Raw genomic sequence first — 18,893 nt, 5'->3', positions numbered from 1 at the left:
GTACAAAGGGAAACTTATGGACTCAAATCTGAGAGACTTCTATGCAGCCTCCTGGTGTTGAGAGTCGTGTAAACTTCGCTGGGGAGATAATTTTCCTAGCATGAGAATATTAGGTGTATTTGGTGCACTGAAAGGATGAACTAGTTCAATTATTTATAAATAAAGTATTAGATGTTAAGAAAGAACATGGGGGTGGTGGAAGATAACATGGGAAGAATGGAAAATAAATTGTCTATCACATCATCAATTCTGAGAAGTGATGAAGCAGAAAGATATATGATGATGTGGGAGGGGAATTCTATTGATTTTATCAGTAATATTAATTCATTATAACCTGTCATTTTTCATACTACTTTACTCCCTACCCTTACAAACTCTCATCTTTTAAATTATATTTGAGGTAAATTTATATTTTTCTAACAACTAAGTAGTTTTATGCAAGGTGTTCATACATCTGCACATCCTGGTGCATTTGTATGTTTCCACTATTCCCTTCCAAATGGCAAGAACAAAACCCACTGACTCATATTGTACAAGCCTCTAATATAGAGATATAAAATGATTACAATCACTAATTAATCAATCATTAATGTTTAATTCCTTTTCTATGCATTGCCACAAACTTTTCTCTGTAGACATGAATGGAAGGACACTATGATTATGCTGTTGTTGGAAACAAGGAAATACACTCTTTTTGGAGGCAGGATGATTCCCTGCCATGACCATGTGTCTGGTAAAAAAATATATATATATCTGATTTCACTATGTGAACCTCTTTCATAGTACTGGCCACTTGAAACTTTGCATTACTTTGGATGACTACTATCTCAAAACAAACAAACAAAAAAAACCATAAGGTCTTTTTATCTCACTTGGCAACCTAAGGAGTCAGTGCAATAGGAGCTAAAGAATAGGCTCTGAATAAATACTTTTTTTAAATGAATGAATGAATGAATGAATGAAAAGTATTATCTACAGCCTCATTACCCATGATTAAAACCTGTATTATAGACCCATGTAAAATGTGTCATGTACTAAACAATGTATAATAGCAGATGTGGTTAGTAGCTGATACTTAAGGAAATACTTCTCAAATTATCTTCTGGAATGGCTCCAGTAGATATGAACTGCACCCAGTTTATAAAAATTAATCCAGTGGTGCCTGGGTGGGTCTGTCAGTTGGGCATCTGACTTTGGCTCAGGTCATGATCTCGCAGTTTGTGAGTTGGAGCCCCCATCAGGCTCTGCGCTGACAGCTCGGAGCCTGGAGTCTGCAGCCTGCTTTGGATTCTGTGTCTCCCTCTCTGCCCCTTCCTTGTTCGTGTTCTGTCTCTCCCTATCTCTCAAAAATAAATAAACATTAAAACTTTTTTTTAATGAAAATTAAAAAAATAATCCATATTTAAACAAATTTGAGGAAAGCCATATATTATTCTTGGAGTTTGGAAAGAAAGTTAACATATTAAATGTGTGATAACTCCAAAGTACACAGTCACCTTGTTTAACACTTCTCAAGTATTTTTGTTCTGATTTTATTGGCTTCTTTTTGAGAGAAAATAACATATAGCACAGTTTGGGAAATAACTCACTAGAAAACTTGAATCTCAGAATAGAAGCAGAGATCATAGAGGAACTGAAGAAAGCAGAAAATCTCACCATTGCGGTATATGAATAAACAGACTCTTACAAAGTGTTTATTGGGTTTTGAAATAAAGTTGCCCATAATAGTCCCTTTATACCTCCCCAAGTGTCTGAAATCTCAATACTATTTATTCCTTTAGGATACCATGTTTGCAGTCAATTACTACATTTGCAACTTCAAATCAGTATGCACTAGACTAATTATTTCCTCTTAATTATGGTATAAATATAATAGCAGCTACACATAGGACATGATAATGTAGTTAACTGCACTATAGTTTAAATATTAAAATAAAGAATATGTTTCCCTTTTTACTGAATATTTTTCAGCTAAGAATGGAATTCTTTAATATGTAGCTATCATAATAAGCAGATGGTGCATACTTTTAGATGAAATGTACAAAAATATTAATATCGATATCTACATAAATTGTTTCTCAGCAAACATATTGAAAGACATTTTTGTCATGGATGTTTATATGTATCTCCATGTGACATGTGTGGGCACATTTGCTATAATTAGTCTAACCTGCCAGAGGGCTGCTGTTCAACCTTGATACACCTCAAAATCTTACCAAGCTTTTAAAAATCTCAAACTTGATTCCACTGCAGACTTCCTATATCAGAATTTGAGCAATCATGTCCAGAGAACTATTTTGAACATTTTTTTCAGTAGATCTTTATGTGCACCCAGAGTTCGTGAAGGCCATTGCAGGGAAAACATTTGAGATCTCCGGTAGGACAGAAGTCAGATAGGATCCGACTAATGGGAGAAATGTAGCCCAACACAAGAACCGTACATAATCTTTGTCATAGGTGTGAAGAATTATACATGCTGCAAGCTTCTACGAAAGAACTATAAACCCATTAGCTGATAAAAATAAAAATCACAACACTTGTCAAATGCTAAGTCAATGCAACAAGACTAAGCTGACACATTTGAAGAGACCTGACCTTTCCCTCTGAAGTAAATGTTATGCGAAAGTAGGGTAAGTACTTCAAACAATAGCGAAACTCACACTTATGTGCAACAAAAATTTTTAAAAACATGGTTTTATAAAACTAAAATATACTACAAAAACTGAGACATGAATAGTTACTGTTGATAACTGAAATATCAGTCTGGGGTAAGCCAATATAAGAAATATTTTAAAGCAAGAACAAAAATAAGAAAACTATAATACACCATGTGATAAAATAAAAGATGTGGAAATTGACAATAAAAGCAAGTGTGAACAATAGAAATGGTAGTTGAATTAAAGCAATATGTGGAGGAGTAATAATCCAGTAGAACATAGGAAAAATATCCCTGAGTTACAAATAATTATTTGGATGCACAGGATTAAAACAAAAATCTATGTTAACGCATAGTTAACCAAGGAAAAGACTGGACATGTCTTTGTGAACTCCTGAATTCTAAACATGAAGGAGATATCTTAAATGTATCCAAAAAGACTGGATGATATATTTACTTAGGTCAGACCATCCCTTTCTCTAAGAGTATCTAGAAAATCTGGATAAAATACCAAAAAAAAAAAAAAAACCACTAGAAAATATGCATGCTGTTTTGTAACATACTGAAAGAAATTGTAGACACTATGGTGTTCAGCACTTGAGGGGTTGACTGCCAGGGAAGGGAGGAACACTGAAGAGACAACACCTTTTTGAATCATATACCCTTCATAAAATTTGCCAATTCTTTACATGTGCATAGCAAAAGTTCGAGGAACTAGGCAAAAGCAGGCACTTAGGAGACATAGAAAGGGGAACAGGATTTTTTGGCAACCACAAAAACCTAAGGAGACAAAAACTGGGATTCAGGGCTCCCAGGGAAGCCAGGGTAAGGAGCTAAAACTCCAGGTAGACAAGCAAAATACTTGTCATGTTTCTGTATCATCCCTACATCAGAACTGGAAGTGGCTAAGAGGTTAAGAAACAGGATTTGCTATAAGACACCATATAACTAAAAGATAGGGAGAAAAGGAATAAACAATGTGCTCAAACTTAAATGGTCATCAACTTAATATAGACTGCTATTTGCACAAGAGTTATATAAAAACTAATGGTAACCATATATAAAAAACACTCATAAATATGCAAAGAATAAAGAGAAAGAAAACTAAATATATCACTAAAGAAAAGGAGCAAACCACAAAAGAGAGGACAAGGATCAAAGAAAAACTTTACAAACAACCATAAAACAAATAATAAAATGACAATAAATGCATATCTACCAATAATGTAGATACTGTGAATGTAAATGGACTAAATTCTCCACTCAAAAGACATAGGGTGACAGAATGGATTAAAAAAAAAGAAAAAACAAGATCCATCTGTATTTCCTAAGGGACCCACTTTAGACCTAAAGTCACCTGCAGATTGAGAGTAAAATGATGGAGATACATATATCATGTAGAGGGATGTCAAAGAAAGCTGAAGTTGCAATACTTATATCACACAAAAAAGATTTTAGGGGCGCCTGGGTGGCTCAGTCGGTTAAGCGGCCGACTTCACCTCAGGTCATGATCTCGCGGTCCATGAGTTCGAGCCCTGCGTCGGGCTCTGTGCTGACAGCTCAGAGCCTGGAGCCTGTTGCAGATTCTGTGTCTCCCTCTCTCTGATCCTCCCCCGTTCATGCTCTCTCTCTGTCTCAAAAATAAATAAATGTTTAAAAAATAATAAAAAAAGATTTTAAATACTGTAACAAGAGACAAAGAAGAACAATATATAAAAATAAAGGGAACAATACAACAGAAAGATATAACAATTATAAATATTTATGCATTTGACATGGCAGCACCCAAACATGACAGTTAATAACAAACATAAAGGAATTAATCAATAATAATACAGTAATAGTAGGAAAATTTAACACCCCACTTACATCAATGGACAAATAATTCAAACAGAAAATCAATAAAGTAATAGTGGCTTTGAATGACACACTGTACCAGACAAACTTAATATATTCAGAACATTTTATCCTAAAGCAGCAGAACACACATTCTTTCAAGGCAACATGGAAAATTCTCCAAAAGATGTTATATATTATGCCATAAAACTAGCTGCAACAAATTCAAGAATATCAAAGGCATCCCATGCATATTTTCTGGCCACATGCTATGAAACTTAAAGTCAACCACGGAAAAAAATCTGGAAAGAACACAAATACATGGAGGTTAATATACATGCTACTAAATAAAACATTGGACAACCAGGATATAAAAGAAGAAATAATTCACATAGAAGTGAATGAAAATGAAAATACAATGGTCCAAAAATTTGGGATGCAGAATAGGTGGTCATAAAAGGTAAATAAAAAGTAATACAGGCCTACCTCAAGAGGCAAGAAAAATCTCAAACAACCTAACCTCACACCTAAAAGAGCTAGAAAAAGAAAAACAAACAAAACCTAAAACCAGCAGAAGGAAGCAAATAATAAAAATTAGAGCAGAAACAATATAAAAACCAAAAGATAATAGAATGTAACAATGAAATCAGGAGCCTGAAAAAAAATCAATAAAATTAATAACCCCCTGGGGCGCCTGGGTGGCTCAGTCGGTTGGGCGTCCGGCTTCGGCTCAGGTCATGATCTCACAGTCCGTGGGTTCGAGCCCCACGTCGGGCTCTGTGCTGACAGCACAGAGCCTGGAGCCTGCTTCTGATTCTGTGTCTCCCTCTCTCTCTGCCCCTCCCCTGTTCATGCTCTGCCTCTCTCTGTCTCAAAAATAAATAAAAACATTGAAAATTTTTTAAATTAATAACCCCCTACCCATACTTAAAAAGAAAAACAAGAGAAAGACTCAAATAATTAAAATAATAAATGAGAGTGGAGAAATAACCAACACCACAAAAACACAAACTATAAGAGAATATTATTTTAAAAAAAGCTATATGTCAACAGATCAGACAGTCTGGAAGAAATAGATAATTTCCTAGAAATATATAAACTACCAAAACTGAAACAGGAAAAAATGGAAAACTTGAACAGACTGATAGCAGCAAAATAGTTGAATCAGTAATCAAAAATCTCCCAACAAAAATTGACGACCAGATGGCTTCACAGGGGAATTCTACCAAACATTTAAAGAAGAGCTAATACTATTCTTATCAAACTATTCCGAAGGAGAAGGAGAAGGAGAAGGAGAAGAAGAAGAAGGAGAAGAAGGAGAAGAAGGAGAAGGAGAAGGAGAAGGAGAAGAAGAAGAAGAAGAAGAAGAAGAAGAAAAGAAAAGAGAAAAGAAAAAAGAAAAGGAATTCAATCTATGAGGCCAACATTGCCCTGACAAACAAAACAAAACAAAACAGATAACTATTTCACTAAAAAAGAGAACTACAGGCCAATAACTTTGATGAACAGAGACACAAAAATTCTCAACAAAATACTAGCAAAATGAATTCAATAATATATTTTTAAAAAAAAATTATTAAGCAAGATCAAGTGGAATGTATTCCTGGGTTGCAAGTATGGTTCAATGTTCACAAATCAATGTGATATATCAATAAGAGAAAAGACAAGAACCATGTGATTATTTCAATAGATGCAGAAAAAAAAAACATTTGACAAAATATAATGCCCATTCGTAACAAAAACCCTCAATAAAGTAGGGATCAAGGGAACATACCTCAAAATCATAAAGGCCATATATAAAAAATCCACAGCTAATATTCTCAATGGGTAAAAACTGAGAGATTTTCCTCCAGAGTTAGGAACAAGGCAAGAATGTCCACTCTTATTTCATATAATACTAGAAGTCCTAGCCTCAGAAATCAGACAAAAAATAAAAAAATAAAAGAAATAAAACATCCACATCAGTAAAGAAGAAGTAAAACTTTTGTACTTGCAGATGACATGATACTTTATATAGAAAAGACTGAAGCCTCCACCAAAAAACTGCTAGAATGGTAAAGTCTTAGGGTACAAAATAAACACAAATCTGTTGCATCTTTAAAAAAGATTTTAATGTTTATTTATTTTGGGGAAAGAGAGAGAGAGAGACAGAGCATGAGCTGGGGAAGGGCAGAGAGAGAAAGGGGGACACAGAATCTGAAGCAGGTTCCAGTCTCCCAGCTATCAATGGGGCTCGAACTCACAAGCCATGAGATCATGACCTAAACCAAAGTCAGATGTTTAACTGACTAAGCCACCAAGGAGCCCCTGTTGCATCTTTATATAATGATGAAGTAGCTGAAAGAGAAATCAAGAAATCAATCCCATTTACAATTGTACCAAAAACCATGAGATACGTAGTAATAAACCTAAGCAAAGATACATCCAAGATCTGCAACTGAAAACTATACATAGCTTATGAAAGACATTGAAGAAGACACAAAGAAATGCAAAGATATTCCATGGTCATGGATTGAAAGAAAAAGTATTGTTAAAATGTCTATACTACCCAAAGCAACCTACACATTTAATGGAATCCCTATCAAAATACCACCAGCGTTTTTCAGAGTTAGAACAAACAATCCTAAAATTTGTATAGTGCTATGAAAGACCCCAAATGCCAAAGCACCCTTGAAAGAGAAAAGAAAAGCTGGAAACATCACAGTTCTGGACTTCAGGATGTATTACAAAGCTGTAATATTCAAAACAGTATGGTACTGTCATAAAAACAGACACATAGATCAATGGAGCAGGATAGAAAACCCAGAAATGAAACCACAACTACATGGTCAACTAGTCTTCAACAAAACAGGAAGGAATATTCAATGGGAAAAACAATAGTGTCTTCAACAAATGGTGTTGAGAAAACTGGACAGCAACATGGAAAAGAATGTATGGCATTCTTATACCATATACAAAAATAAATTCAAAATGAATTCAGTGTCTCACCTAAGTGTGAGACATAAAAAAATAAAAATCCTAGAGGAGGGAGAAGGGAGTTAATAAGAGGATCCCGGGCTTTCTTCATCCCTCAAACACAGCTGTCCTGGGTCAAATCACTTGGAACACTCAGGAAATGGACTGGCAGAAGGATCGACACATTGGAGGTAGAGAGCATGGCAGGTGCAAGGTGCGTGGAAATGAAATGGGGGAGAGAAAAACAGCAGTGCCACAGACAGAAGGCAACAATTTTCATGGAGAGAAAAAAGACAGACAAAGAGAGGGGTTTGAGAGAGCACGGCATTGGGTCACACAGGAGGGAAACCTTTCCAGATCATGGACTGGGGAGAGAGAGGTACTGAGTGTCACAGTAGTGTGTGAAGCTCAAGTTTTGTGGTTTTGGAAGTGTGCAACTTTATCCAGAGCTGAGCTTTGGCTTACACTCCTTGGGAGGAAGGAGCTGGCCATGAAGTGTATAGTGTGGTATAGGGATCTCTGGGGGTGCACTAGGAGAGAACAGTCCCCTTACTGGAGTACTTTTGGAAGAGGGTATGTTGCCCCTTCAAGGACAAAAGACCCCACAGGTGCCAGCGAAAGACTTTTAATTAGCAGGGGACAGAGGCACATGCAGAGGGCAGATAACTGCTGCTTTTCTCAGTGCTACACCATAGATTCTGAGCACCATACAGGCATGGGACTGTTTTCCTTGAAAAAGGACATTAGACACAGTGAGGAGAGGCTCTACTCCTAAGGTGGGGTATGGATTCACTCAGTGCTGGGTCCTATAAAAAATACGTGGAAGCCAATGAAAATAAAAACATGAATGTCCAGACCCTTTGGGATGCAGCAAAGGTAGTCCTAAAAAGGAGGTACATTGCAATACAGGCCTCTCTCAAGAAACAAGAAAGGTCCAAAATACACAACCTAACCTTACACCTAAACGAGCTAAAAAAGGAACACGAAAAAAAGCCTAAAGCCAGCAGAAGAAGAGAAATAATTAAGACTACTGCAGAAATAAATGATATAGAAACAAACAAACAAAAAACTCAGTAAAACAGATCAATGAAACTAAGAGCTGATTTTTGAAAGAATTAACAAAATTGGTAAACCCCAAGCTAGACTTTTCAAAAAGAAAAGAGAAAGGACCCAAATAGATAAAATCGCAAATGACAGAGGAGATATCACCACCAACACCACAGAAATATAAAAAATATATAAGATAATACAATGAAAAATTATATGCCAATGACCTGGGAAATCTGGAAGAAATGGACTAATTACTAGAAACTCACAAACTATCAAAACTGAACATGAAGGAATAGAAAATTTGAACAGGAATTTACCCAAGGGATACAGGAGTACTGATGCATAGGGGCACTTGTACCCCAATGTTTATAGCAGCACTCTCAACAATAGCCAAATTATGGAAAGAGCCTAAATGTCCATCAACTGATGAATGGATAAAGAAATTGTGGTTTATATACACAATGGAGTACTACGTGGCAATGAGAAAGAATGAAATATGGCCCTTTGTAGCAACATGGATGGAACTGGAGAGTGTTATGCTAAGTGAAATAAGCCATACAGAGAAAGACAGATACCATATGGTTTCACTCTTATGTGGATCCTGAGAAACTTAACAGAAACCCATGGGGGAGGGGAAGGAAAAAAAAGGGGGTTAGAGTGGAAGAGAGCCAAAGCATAAGAGAGTCTTAAAAACTGAGAACAAACTGAGGGTTGATGGGGGGTGGGAGGGAGGGGAGGGTGGGTGATGGTTATTGAGGAGGGCACCTTTTGGGATGAGTACTGGGTGTTGTATGGAAACCAATTTGACAATAAACTTCATATATTGGAAAAAAAAGAAAATTTGAACAGACCAATACCAGGAAAGAAATTAAATCAATAATAAAAAATCCCCCCCCCCCCAAAAAAACAGAATCCTGGGCCAGATGGCTTCCCAAGGGAATTATACCAGACATTTAAAGAAGAGTTCATACATATTCTTCTCAACTGTTCCAAAAAAAAGAAAAAGAAAAAAGAAATGGAAGGAAAACTTCCAAAATCATTTTATGAAGCCAGCATTACTTTGACTCCAAAACCAAAGACCTCAGTAAAGAGGAGAATTACAGGCCAATACCCCTAATGAAACTGGATGCAAAAATTCTCAACAAGAAATAGCAAATTGAATTCAACAGTACATTAAAATAATCATACACTATGATCAAGTGGGATTTATTACTGGGCTGCAGGACTCATTCAATATTCACAAAACAGTCAATTTAATACACCAAATTAAGAAAAGAAAGGATAAGAACCATATGATTCTTTCAATAGATGGAAAAAAAACATTTGATAAACTATAGCATCCACTCTTGACAAAAACCCACAACAAACTAGGGATATAAGGAACATACTTCAACATCATAATGACCATATATGAAAGACCCAGAGCTAATATCGACCTCAATGGGGAAAAACTACATCTTTCCCTTATGTTCAAGAACAAGACAAGGATGTGCATTCTCACCATTACTATTTAACATAGTACTGGAAGTCTTAGCCTCAGCAATCAGACAATAAAGGAAGAAAGAAAAGGCATCCAAATTGGCAAGGTAGAAGTGAAACTTTCACTATTTGCAGACAACATGGTAATTCATGTGGAAAATCTGAAAGACTCCACCAAAAAAAATTGCTAGAACTAATACATGAATTCAGCAAAGCTGCAGGATATCAATCAATGTGAAACAATCTGTTGCATTACTATACATCAATAATGAAGCAGCAGAAAAAGTAATTTAGGAATCAATCCTATTTGCAATTGTTTCAAACACAATAAGATTCCTAAGAATAAACCCAACCAAAGAGGTAAAATATCTTTTGCTCTGAAAACTACAGAACACTTATAAAATAAATTGAAGAGAGCACAAAGAAATGGAAAATAATTCCATGCTCATGCACTGGAAGAATAAGCATCATTAAAATATCTATACTACCCAGCAATCTACATATTTAATGCAATCCCTATCAAAATAACACCAGCGTTCTTCACAGAACTAGAACAAACAATTCTAGAATTTGTATGGAACCACACAAGCCAAAGCAATTCTGAAAAAAATAAAAACCAACCAGGAGGCACCAAAATTCCAGATTTCAGCTATATAACAAAGCTGTAGTCATCATGACAATATAGTGCTAGTGCAAAAACAGACAGACACGTAGATCAATGAAACAGAATAGAAAACTCAGAAATGGATCCACAGCTATATGGTCAACTAATCTTTGACAAAACAGGAAAGAGAATCCAATTGAAAAAAGACAGTTACTTCAACAAATGGTGTTGTCAAAACTGGATGGCAACATGCAGAAGAATGAAACTGGACCACTTTCTTACGCCACCCTCGAAAATAAATTTAAAACGAATGAAAGTCCTAAATGTGAGACAGGAAACAATCAAAATCCTACAGGGGAACACAGGAAATAACCTCTTTTACCTCACCAGAGGAAATTCTTACTATATACATCACCAGAGGCAAGGGAAACAAAAGCAAACATAAAATATTGGGACTTCATCAACCTAAAATCTTCTGTACAGTGAAGGAAAAAATCAACAAAACTAAAAGGCAGCTGATGGAACGGGAGAAGATATTTGCAAATGACATATCAGATAATAGGTTAGTAACCAAAATCTATAAAGAACTTCTCAAACTCAACACCCAAAAAACAAAGAATCCAGTGAAGAAATGGGCAAAAGACATGAATAGACACTTTTCCAAAGAAGACATACAAATGACTAACACACACATGAAAAAACATTCAATATCGCTGGTCATCAGAGAAATACAAATCAAAACTATAATGAGATACCACCTCACACCTGTCAGAATGGCTAAAATCAACACAAAGAAACAGCAGGTGTTGGTAAGGCTATAGAGAAAAAAGAACCTTCATCCACTGTTGGCAGGAATGCAAACTGGTCCAGTCACTGTGGAAAACAGTGTGGAAATTCCTCAAAAAGTTAAAAGTAGAACTATCCTATGATCCAGCAACTGAACTACTGGGTATTTACCTAAAAAATACAAAAATACTAATTCAAAGACATACATGCACCCTGATGTTTACAGCAGCATTGTCAACAACAGCCAAATTATGGAAATAGTTCAAGTGTCCATCCACTGAAGAAATGATACAGAAAATGTGGTGTATATATACAATGGATTATTATTCAGCCATAAAAATTTGAAATCTTGCCATTTGCAATGACATGGATGGAGCTAGAGAGTATTATGCTAAGTGATATAAGTCGGTCAAAGACAAATACCATACGATTTCATTCATATGTGGAATTTAAGAAACAAAATAAATGTGCAAAGGGAAAAAGAGAGAGACAAACTATGAAACAGACTCTTAACTATAGAGAACAGTCATGATTACCAATGGGGAGGTGGTTGGGTGGATGGTTTAAATAGATGATGAGGAATAAGGAGTGCACTTTTTGTGATGAGCACTCGGTGTTGTATGGAAGTGTGAATCACTATATTGTACACATGAAATTAATATTACACTGTATGTTAACTAACTGGAATTTAAATAAAAACTTCTTTTAAAAATGAAAAGACATTCCTTTTTTTAAAAATATTTAATTTTTTTTACTACTTTTTTATTTTTTAATTTTTAACTATTTCATTTGCCTTATTTCATTTTATTCTATTATGTAATATTTTTAGTTTTTAATATTTTCCTTCCTTCTTTCTTTTCTTTCTTTTCTTTCCCTTTTTTCTCTATTCTCTCAAGCTTCTTTGAACAAGCAGACCAAAACACACCTAGGATCTAGCTTCCTTTATTTGATTTTTTCTTTTGTTTTTAATTTTTAGTTTCCTATTTTATTAAGTTTTTTTCTTTCCCCAATATAACAAAAAGAAGGAACTCACCCCAAAAGAAAATTGGAAGAAATGACAGCCAGGAACTTAACACAGATATAAGCAAGATGTCTGAACTACAATTTAAAACCACGACAATAAGAAATTAGATGGGGTTGAAAAAAGCATAGAATCCTTTATGTGGAGATAGAAGAGGTAAATTAAAAGAATAAAGTTAAAGAAGAAGTTAAAGTTAAAGAAGAATAAAATTAAAAATGCTATAACCGAGATACAATCTTGAAAGGATGCCACCGTGGCAAGGATGGACAAAGCAGAGCAGCGAATCAGTGATACAGAAGATCAAATTATGGAGAATAATAAAGAAGAAAAAAAGAAGGAACGCGAAAAGATCACAATACAAGACTTAGAGAACTCAGTGACTTATTAAAAAGGAATAACATCCAAATAATAGGAGTTCCCAAAGATGAAGAAAGAGAAAAAGAGGCAGAACGTCTATGTGAGCAAATTATTGTGGTAAACTTTCCTAATCTGGGGAAGGATGCAGATTTTAAAATTCAAAAGCACAGAGAATTCCCATTAGATTCAACAAAAACCAACCATCAGCAAGGCATATCATAGTCAATTCAGAAAATACACGGATAAGGAAAGAATTATGAAAGCAGCAAAGGAAAAAAAGTCCTTAACCTGTAAGGGAAAACAGATAAAGTTCATAGCAAACATATCCAGAAACTTGTCAGGTCAGAAAGGAGTGGCAGGATATATTTGATGTGCTAAATCAGAAAAAAAAAAAAATGCAGGCAAGAATTCTTTATCCGGCAAAACTGTCATTAAAAGTAAGAGAGACAAAGAGTTTCCCAGGGGGAAAAAAAAAAACTAAAGGAGTTCATGACCACTAACTCATCCCCACAAGAAATTTTAAGGGGAACTCTTTGAGTGGAGAAAAGAGAAAACAAAACAAGGCCATATATGAGAGACCCATTCTTCTAGAGTGCACATGGAACATTCCCCAGAACAGATCGCATACTGGGTCAAAAATCAGCCTTCGACAGGTACAAAGAGATTGAAATCATTCCTTGAATATTTTCAGACTACAATGCTATGAAATTCAAAATCAACCAAAGGAAAAAAAATTGGAAATATCCGTTCATTTGATGCATAGAAAGCACTTGACAAAATACAGCATCCTTTCTTGATAAAAAGCCTCAAGAATATAGGGATAAGAAGAATCATACCTCGAGATCATAAAAGCCATATATGAAAGACCCACTGCTAATATCTTCTTCAATTGGGAAAAGATGAGAGCTTTTCCTCTAACGTTAGGAACAAGACAGGGATGTCCACTCTCGCCACTGTTATTCAACATAGTATTGGAAGTCTTAGCCTCAGCAGACAACACAAAGAAATAAAAGGCATCCAAATCAGCCAGGAGGAAGTCAAACTTCCACTCTTTGCAGATGACATGATACTCTATGTGGAAAACCAAAAAAAAAAAAAAAAAATCCACAAAAAAATGCCAGAACTGATACATGAATTCAGCAAAGTTGCAGGATATAACATCAATGTACAGAAATCAGTACAATTCCTATGCACCAATAATGAAACAGCAGAAAGAGAAATCAAGGAATAGATTCCATTCACAATTGCACCCAAACCCATAAAATACCTAGAAATAAACTTAACCAAAAAGATGAAAAATCTAAACACTGAAAACTATAAAAATCTTATGAAACAAACTGAAGAAGACAAACACAAAAAATGGAAAAAAACATTCCATGCTCATGGATTGGAAAAACAAATATTCTTAAAATATTGATACTACCCAAAGCAATATACATATTCAATGCAATCCCTATAAAAATAACACCAGCATTCTTCACAGAGTTAGAATAGTCGTAAGATTTGTATGGAACCAGAAAAAGCCCTAATAGCCAAAGCAATCCTGAAAAAGAAGAACAAAACTGGAGGCACCACAATTCCAGACTTTAATCTGTACTACCAAGATGTAGTTATCCAGACAATATGGTACTGGCACAAGAAGAGACAGATAGATCAATGGAACAGAATAGAACCCAGAAATGGACCCACAAACATATGGCCAACTAATCTTTGACAAAGAGGGAAGGAGTATCTAATGGAAAAAAAGACCGTTTCTTTGGCAAATAATGCTGGGAACACTGGAGAGCGATATGTAGAAGAATGAACCAAGGTGACATTCTTATACCATATACAAAAATTGGGGGAGTGCCGGAAGATGGCGGCGTAGGAGGACGCGGGGCTCACAGCGCGTCCTGCCGATCACTTAGATTCCACCTACACCTGCCTAAAGAACCCAGAAAACCGCCAGAGGATTAGCAGAAGGGAGTCTCCGGAGTCAAGCGCAGACGAGAGGCCCACGGAAGAGGGGAGGAAGGGCGGCGAGGCGGTGCGCGCTCCACGGACCGGCGGGAGGGAGCCGGGGCGGAGGGGCGGCTCGCCGGCCAAGCGGAGCCCCCGAGTCTGGCTGGCAAAAGCGGAGGGGCCGGACGGACTGTGTTCCGACAGCAAGCGCGACTTAGCGTCTGGGAGGTCATAAGTGAACAGCTCTGCTCGGAAAGCGGGAAGGCTGGAGGACAAAGGGAGGGAGAGCTGCTGAGCCCCCGGACGGCAGAGCTCAGCTTGGCGGGGAACAAAGGCGCTCGCCAGCGCCATCTCCCCCGCCCATCCCCCAGCCAAAATCCCAAAGGGAACCGGTTCCTGCCAGGGAACTTGCTCGCTCCGCGCAGACACCCAACTCTGTGCTTCTGCGGAGCCAAACCTCCTGCAGCGGATCTGACTCCCTCCCGCTGCCACAGGGCCCCTCCTGAAGTGGATCACCTAAGGAGAAGCGAGCTAAGCCTGCCCCTCCAGCCCCCGTGCACCTTGCCTACCCACCCCAGCTAATACGCCAGATCCCCAGCAACACAAGCCTGGCAGTGTGCAAGTAGCCCAGACGGGACACGCCACCCCACAGTGAATCCCGCCCCTAGGAGAGGGGAAGAGAAGGCACACACCAGTCTGACTGTGGCCCCAGCGGTGGGCTGGGGGCAGACATCGGGTCGGACTGCGGCCCCGCCCACTAACTCCAGTTATACACCACAGCACAGGGGAAGTGCCCTGCAGGTCCTCACCACGCCAGGGACTCTCCAAAATGACCAAACGGAAGAATTCCCCTCAGAAGAATCTCCAGGAAATAACAACAGCTAATGAACTGATCAAAAAGGATTTAAATAATATAACAGAAAGTGAATTTAGAATAATAGTCATAAAATTAATCGCTGGGCTTGAAAACAGTATACAGGACAGCAGAGAATCTCTTGCCACAAAGATCGAGGGACTAAGGAACAGTCACGAGGAGTTGAAAAACGCTTTAAACGAATTGCAAAACAAAATGGAATCCACGATGGCTCGGCTTGAAGAGGCAGAGGAGAGAATAGGTGAACTAGAAGATAAAGTTATGGAGAAAGAGGAAGCTGAAAGAAAGAGAGATAAAAAAATCCAGGAGTATGAGGGGAAAATTAGAGAACTAAGTGATACACTAAAAAAAAATAATATACGCATAATTGGTATCCCAGAGGAGGAAGAGAGAGGGAAGGGTGCTGAAGGGGTACTTGAACAAATTATAGCTGAGAACTTCCCTGAACTGGGGAAGGAAAAAGGCATTGAAATCCAAGAGGCACAGAGAACTCCCTTCAGACGTAACTTGAATCGATCTTCTGCACGACATATCATAGTGAAACTGGCAAAATACAAGGATAAAGAGAAAATTCTGAAAGCAGCAAGGGATAAACGTGCCCTCACATATAAAGGGAGACCTATAAGACTCGTGACTGATCTCTCCTTTGAAACTTGGCAGGCCAGAAAGGCTTGGCACGATATCTACAGTGTGCTAAACAGAAAAAATATGCAGCCGAGAATCCTGTATCCAGCAAGTCTGTCATTTAGAATAGAAGGAGAGATAAAGGTCTTCCCAAACAAACAAAAACTGAAGGAATTTGTCACCACGAAACCAGCCCTACAAGAGATCCTAAGGGGGATCCTGTGAGACAAAGTACCAGAGACATCACTACAAGCATAAAACATACAGACATCACAATGACTCTAAACCCATATCTTTCTATAATAACACTGAATGTAAATGGATTAAATGCGCCAACCAAAAGACATAGGGTATCTTATACCATATACAAAAATAAATTCAAAATGGATGAAATACCTATATGTGAAACAGGAAACCATCAAAATCCTACGTGAAAACACAAGCGACCGCTTTGACCTCAGCCAGAGGAACTTCTGCTAGACATGTCACCAAAAGCAAGGAAAACAAAAGCAAACGTAAACTATTGGGACTTCAAGATAAAAGGCTTCTGCACAGCAAAAGAAACGATCAACTAAACTAAAAGGCAGCCTACAGATTGGGAGAATTTATTTGCAAATGACATATAAGATAAAGGGTTAGTACCCAAAATCTTTAAAGAACTCGTCAAACTCAAAACCCAAAAAAACAAGTAATCCAGTGAAGAAATGGGTAAAAGACATGAACAGACATTTTTACAAAGATGGCACATGAAAAAACGGTATCTAAAAGATACATGAAAAAATGCTTAACATCACTCATCATCAGGGAAATACAAATCCAAACCACAATGAGATACCACCTTACACCTGTCAGAATGGCTAAAATTAACAACTCAGGAAACAACAGATGTTGGCAAGGTTGCAGAGAAAGAGGATCCCTTTTCCACTACTGGTGGGAATGCAAACCATTCTGGAAAACTGTATGGAGGTTCCTCAAAAAATTAAAAATAGAACTACCCTATGACCCAGGAATCACACTACTAGATATTTATCCAAAGGATACAGGACTGCTGTTCCAAAAGGGCACATGCACCCCAATGTTTGTAGCAGTGCTATCGACAATAGCCAAAGTATGGAAACAGTATAAATGTCCACCAACTGATGAATGGATAAAGAATATGTGGTATATATACACAATGGAATATTACTCAGCAATCAAAAGAATGAAATGTTAACATTTGCAACAATGTGGATAGAACTAGAGTGTATTGTGCTAAGTGAAATAAGTCAGAGAAAGACAAATATCATATGACTTCACTCATATGTGGAATTTAAGATACAAAACAGATGAACATAAGGGAAGGGAAGCAAAAATAATATAAAAACAGAGGGAGACAAACCATAAGAGACTCTTAAATACAGACAACAAACTGAGGGTTGATGGGGGTGGGGAAAATGGGTCATGGGCATTGAAGACACTTGTTTGTTATATGTAAGTGATGAATCACTAAATTCTATTCCTGTAAACATTGTTGCAATATATATTAACATGGATTTAATTTTTTTTTAATTTTTAAAAATGAAAAGGCAAAACAGTGAATAGAAGATATTTTAAATATGTCTGATAAGACATCAATATGCATATGATATAAAGAACTCATATAAACAACAATAAATAATCTGATTTAAAAGTTAAAAACCTTCAATAGACAATTTTTTAAAGAAGAAATACAGGGGCGCCTGGGTGGCTCAGTCGGTTGAGCAACTGACTTTGGCTTAGGTCATGATCTCACGGTTTGTGAGTTTGAGCCCCGCGTCAGGCTCTGTGCTGACAGCTCAGAGCCTGGAGCCTGCTTCTGATTCTGTGTTTCCCTCTCTCTCTGCCCCTCCCTCACTCATGCTCTGTCTCTCTCTGTCTCAGAAATAAACATTAAAAAAAATTTTTTAAAAAGAAAAAAAAGAAGACATACAGAAGGTCAACAAACAAATAAAACAATATTCAACTTCACTTAGTAGGGAAATGCAAATCGAATCCACAGTGAGCTATCACCTCATACCTTTCAGAATGGCTAGTAGAAAAGACAAGAAATAGCAAGTGTTGGTGAGGATATGGAGAAAGAGGAACCTCTTGCACTGTTGGTGGGAAGGCAAACTGGTGTAGCCACTCTGGACTACAGTATGGAGTTCCTCAAAAAAACAAAACATAGAATTAACACTGTAACAATTCCATTTCTGGGTATTTATCTTAAAAAATGAAACACTGATTTGAAAAGATTATACGCACTCCTCTGTTCATTGCAGCATAATTTACAATAGCCAAAATACGAAAGCAACCAAAGTATCTATCAAGAGATGAATGGATAAAGAATATACATATACACACATACACAATGAGATATTACTCAACCCATATAAAGAATGCAAACTTGTCATTTGTGCCAAGTGAAATAAGTTAGATGAATAAAGACAAATACCATAGGATTTCACCATATATTCCATATGTGGAATTTAAGAAGAAAGTCCAACAACAAAACAAAAACAGACTCTTAAAGATGGGGAACAAACTTACAGTTGTCAGAGGGAACAAGGGGGTGGATGGGTGAAATGGATGAAGAAGATTAAGAGGTACAAACTTTCCATTACAAAATAATTGTCATGTTGATGTAAAGTACAGCATAGACAATACAGTCAATTATATTGTAATAACTTTGTGTGGTGATATATTGCTACTA

This window comes from Panthera onca, chromosome B2 (assembly GCF_046562875.1).
Source record: "Panthera onca isolate mPanOnc1 chromosome B2, mPanOnc1 haplotype 2, whole genome shotgun sequence".
NCBI classification, from domain to species: domain Eukaryota; kingdom Metazoa; phylum Chordata; class Mammalia; order Carnivora; family Felidae; genus Panthera; species Panthera onca.
The sequence above is the reverse complement of the archived record's forward strand: the minus strand, read 5'-3'. Positions refer to the sequence as shown.